General features: G+C 38.2%; 1 pseudogene; it reads left to right on the top strand.

Moving 5' to 3' along the window:
• The first annotated feature begins 1,104 nt into the window (after positions 1–1,104).
• Positions 1,105–1,334, top strand: LOC113937349 (annotated as a pseudogene).
• Positions 1,335–5,086: the final 3,752 nt, after the last annotated feature.

The raw sequence follows: 5,086 nt of genomic DNA, 5'->3' as shown, positions 1-5,086 counted from the left end.
GGTAAATTAGTAACTACAGTGACAAAAGTCAGTATATATCCAAAACCAGTAAATTAAAAGCTAGCAGTAGAAGCAGCTTCTTTAGATATGTGTAGGAAATTAAAGATTGATATAAAGAAGGACATACACTTCCCCTCTAAGGGGCAGGATCTAGGGCAGAGAGAAGTGGGGTAGAAAACTGGTATAATTTGTTATAACCTATTAAACTGCTTGATTTTTAAGCTTTGTACATACATTGGATTAATTAAAATTCGAATTATTTTTCTAAAGCTCAGTGAAGCACAAAATAAATTCAGTAAATTTGTAAGATGGCACTCTTTTTTTTAAATGTCAGTCTTTATTAAAAGATGCTCCAGTTTTTCTCAAAAGATCAATATTATCATTTTTGTGACATCAATCTCCTATGTGTACTATTGTTAAAGGTTGATGTATATTAATGACTGCCCAATGGCACTGAAAAAAATATTTTCCTTGGGATAGAGAGAACTGCAGAAGATTATCACTGTACATTTATCTTTCTTTAATGTCTTAGCAAATTTCTAAAAATTCTTTGCACTATAAACCTCTACTTGGTCACCCTCTGATGTGAATATTTGAGGAAATGTAGTAAACTGGAAAGAGTGTGGAATTTGAAGCCAGATAGATCTAACTTTAAATTCTAGACTTCTAACTTTCTAGCTTAAGCATATTTATTAATATATCTAACCTACGGTTTCTCATTTACAAAAAGTATCTTTTAGTGTGTATAGCATACAATAGGTATGCAATAAATGATAGATGTTCTATTACATGGATTTCCATGGTATTTTTTTTTAAGTAGGCTCCACACCCAGCATGGAGCCCAATGCAGGGCTTGACCTCACGACCCTGAGATCAAGACCCGAGCTGAGATCAAGAGAGTCAGAAGCTTGACCAACTGAGCCACGCAGGCACCCCTCCGTGGTATTTTAATCAGAATTTGGTAATCCAAGTGATCATAAATTACAGGCCTACAAAACAAGGTCACATTTCCTTTGAAAGTTGAAATTATCGGGGCCTACGGGGGAGCGTGAGGGATGCCACAAATCCGTTTGGATGCATCTTTGAACTCGCCGAGTAGACACCATGAGCAAAGCTCACCCTCCCGAGTTGAAAAAAATTGTGGACAAGAAATTGTCATTGAAATTAAATGGTGGCGGACATGTCCAAGGAATATTGTGGGGATTCGATCCATTTATAAATCTTGTGATAGATGAATGGTGGAGATGGCAACTAGTGGGCAACAGAACAATACTGGAATGGTGGTAATACAAGGAAATAGTATCATCATGTTAGAAGCTTTGGAGCAAGTATAAACAATGGCTGTGTTCATCACAAGAAATCAACTGCTTCCATATGTCCCCTCCATAGTACCTGTTTTACTACAATATAAAAATCAGGTCGTGGCATTTTCATATTGAACTTTTTTGTTAAATAAACTTTTATTTTTTTTAAAGATTTTATTTATTTATTCATGATAGACAGAGAGAGAGAGAGAGAGGCAGAGGACTTTTATAATAGTCAAAAAAAAAAAGTTGAAATTATCATGGCATAATGCTCTACAAGCCTAATTACCAAAAAATGGCACCTCCAAAATGCCCCCAGTTATTTGAGGACATTCCAAAGAGTCCTCACCATTGCCCAGAATGTAGTCATCCCACACATCTGCTCAATTTCCTTATGCCTCCATGATTCCTGCCTGTGAGCCACCTTGGGAAATCTCTGAGACCTGTTCCACTACCACCTCTCATGACCCCTGAGATCTGAGTGAAGGCTGTTGCTTGAAGAGGCAACTAGGCCAGAACACTGCAGGATAAAAGGGAAAGGCCTCATTCCTGATTTTACATTATGCTATAAGACAAGATTTGTTAAAGTTTTTGAGGAGACAATTTAAGTTTAGGAATTGGGATTTAATTTCTTTCCAAATGAGGCAGGTTTTGGTCTGGGTATGGAAATTACCGCAGATAGTTTTTTGGCCTTGGGAAAAAGAGGGTACAAAGTCACCCTAATGCTCAAGATTCAGATGGTAAGCATGTTTTGAATAAAAAAAATTCGTGCATCAGAAATACCTTGGTACCAGTCAATAAGACCCAGCCTGGAGAATACAGCTGATGCTCAGTATTTGTGATTTCTGTATTTGTGAATTTGCCTACTCACTAAAACTTACTTATAACCCCAAAATCAATACCCGTGGTGCTTTCACGGAAATTCACAGACATGGACATGCATAGAGTGGTGAAAAATCTGTCACCCATGTACATTCCCTGCTGCAGTCAAACAAGGCAACACTCTGCCTTCTTGTTTTATTTCTCGTAGTATAAATAAGTCCTTCTAAACGAGGGTCCTTTTCAGTATATTTCATGCCCTTTTCCACATTTTTGTGCTTCTTGGTGGTCATCTGACTGTTGAAAATGCCCCAAGCATAGAGCTTAAGTATTATTGTCTAGCGTTCCTGAGCACAAGAAGGCTTTGCAATGTCTTATGGAGAAAATACATGTGTTAGATAAGCTACCTTCTGGCAGGAGTTATAGTGCTGTTGGGTGTTAGTTCAATGTTAATGAATCAACAATTTATACTAAATAAGAGTTAAAAAACAAAACAAAACAAAACAGAAACACAAATGAAACAAGGTTATATACTGGCTGGTTGATGAAAATGTTGTGACCAGAGGCTCACAGGCACCCCATCCGGGGCAATGATTCAGTGTTCGCTAATTCAATGTTCCTAAGAATATCTACATCCCTGCTATGAATAATGAGCATCTACTGTATTCTGATCTGTTAAAATAGTTGAGGCCCCTCTTCTCTGTCTGGGTACTAGAAAGAAATAAGCCAATGAGACATAAACTTATTATAACAGGCTTGGGAGGCAGGAACCAGTGAAATCTGATTCTGCCTTGAGAGAAGTTCTTGGGAATGAGGAGGGGAAAAATCTCCAAAGGTCCAAGTTCCACTCAACAACTGGGTTGCTGTAGTTGGTATTACCCATCCATCAGAATGGACCCTTCTCCAACTCTCCCTGGACTGGGGAGATGGGAATCCAGGCCACTCAACCATGGCCCAGGGGAAGCTATCCACATCCGGAGCTACCCCAACTAAGCTATGCCCAGGGGTAAAATAACCTGTTATTGGGGATCAGCTCTGGAGTCAGCAGTGGGGCCTGGAAAACTACTCAGTCTTAGATTCTCCTATTTGGGACATGCACCTATTAAATAGGTTTCTTTTGTTTGTTTGTTTAAGTGCCCAGTGTTAAAAGAGTATTGATTTACTTGAACCAGGCAACTAGTCTAGAGTGAAGTGGAGTAAGGGATGGTAAATCAATAAGTCAGCCTTCAAAAGCTATTCCGCAACACTTCAAAGTAACTGCTCTTCACAAAGTCTCATTTGAGAGTTCTCTCAGCTTCTGACCATCACTTCTTGCCTGGCATTTCCCAGATCTCTTTTAGAGCACTAGTTCTGTTCCTCTTTAAACATAGCCATTCAAACCCAGTCCGTGGGCCTGACTGAAGAACATAACATTGGCTTCATTCTCAGCTCCTTCTCTTTCAAATGTAACACATGAATACATACACAAGACCATATCAATTGTTGCAAATAAATACTGAGAGAGGCATTTTTGGCATTGTTTTTGGAGTTCAGCTCAATGAGCCCAAAATGTATGCAGCATGGAGAAATGACACAAGAAGAGACAAAGAAGTGCCCTCCCAACTAATTAATGATAATAGCAAACACTAAGAGTGTTTACTATGTGCCAAGCACAATGCATTTTACCCATATTAACTCACTTAATTCTCACAACTACATGAGGTTTTCATAATCCTTACTTAAGACATACAGAAATTGAAGGATAGAAAAATAAAGTGATTTGTCCAAGGCTGCACATTTTAGTAAGTGACAAAAGAGGGATTTGAATTCAGGCACTCTGACTCTAGAGTCTGTACTTAACCACAATCTGATACTGCCTCTCAAGCTATTTATAAAGTCATTAAAGTGAAAGACCATGCTTGATTTCTCTCTCGCACTTCCCAGCACAATGTGATTATACCATTGGCTCATGAATAGAAGTGTCTAAATGAGAACTTCCCAGTGGTTTAGATAATTCCTGTAACACAAAAACACCCTGAAAGTTTTCAAGGATTAGTGATGTCCAGCGTGACATCATTACCAAGGACAAGATTATTGTTACAGTTAGTTGGCGGTGCTACTTCTCCCTTTCTAGAAAAACACAAGCTCATCTGAGAACCAACTGGCCTTTGCCCAGCTTCTCACAAGGATAATCCAGTTCTAACTCAAGGGCATGGAAATTTGGGTTGAAAAAATATGGTTATGGTTTCATGGGCTTAGGAACATGATAAATTTTCTTGATTTGCTGACTACTGGAATACGAGATGAGAAAAAGGTAAGATGAATCTAAGTTGCATGCTTAGAGGAGATGCTATAGTGTTTATGACTAAGGGTGACAGAAAACTGAGGAAGATATGAAAGCACGTAAACAATGACAGGTAAGTCTGCTTTTGCTATACTGAGACTGCCAACAAAGACATCTGTTAGCCTAGTAGCTCTGTCTCCTTTCAGTCAAAAATTTATCGACTGCTTCTCAGGAAGATGCTCAGTGGCAAACATTCCACAAAGACAATAAGTGCCATAAAATGTGTTGAAGAGATTTCTAGCCACTGCTAACCTCAACTGAATAGATCTGAACAGTTCATTAACGTCCAGAGAAACATGCAGATCTGACACTCCAATCATTTTAAATCTTTCAAAAGTGAGAAGATTCAATAAAAGTAACCCAAAATAAAGCATGTTTCCTACTATTTTGATAAATCAGTAGTGCTGTGTTTTTCACAAACTTGAATCTAGCCAGGATTTTAATGTACCAATTTGAACAAGTGGGAGCAACACATTATTTCATTTGTTTGAGGATAACCCTTGATTTCTCATGTATAAGCTCCCTACTTCATTTAATTCTTTGTAGGAAATCTGGAACACCATTTTAAACTAAACTACCTTTCTTTCATAGGCTACTCTCCTTCAGACAGAATTTAGTTTCTATTAGTTAGGAAACAATA

The sequence above is a fragment of the Zalophus californianus genome, chromosome 4, assembly GCF_009762305.2.
Source record: "Zalophus californianus isolate mZalCal1 chromosome 4, mZalCal1.pri.v2, whole genome shotgun sequence".
NCBI lineage: Eukaryota > Metazoa > Chordata > Mammalia > Carnivora > Otariidae > Zalophus > Zalophus californianus.
This window is presented reverse-complemented; position numbering and strand designations above follow the sequence as displayed.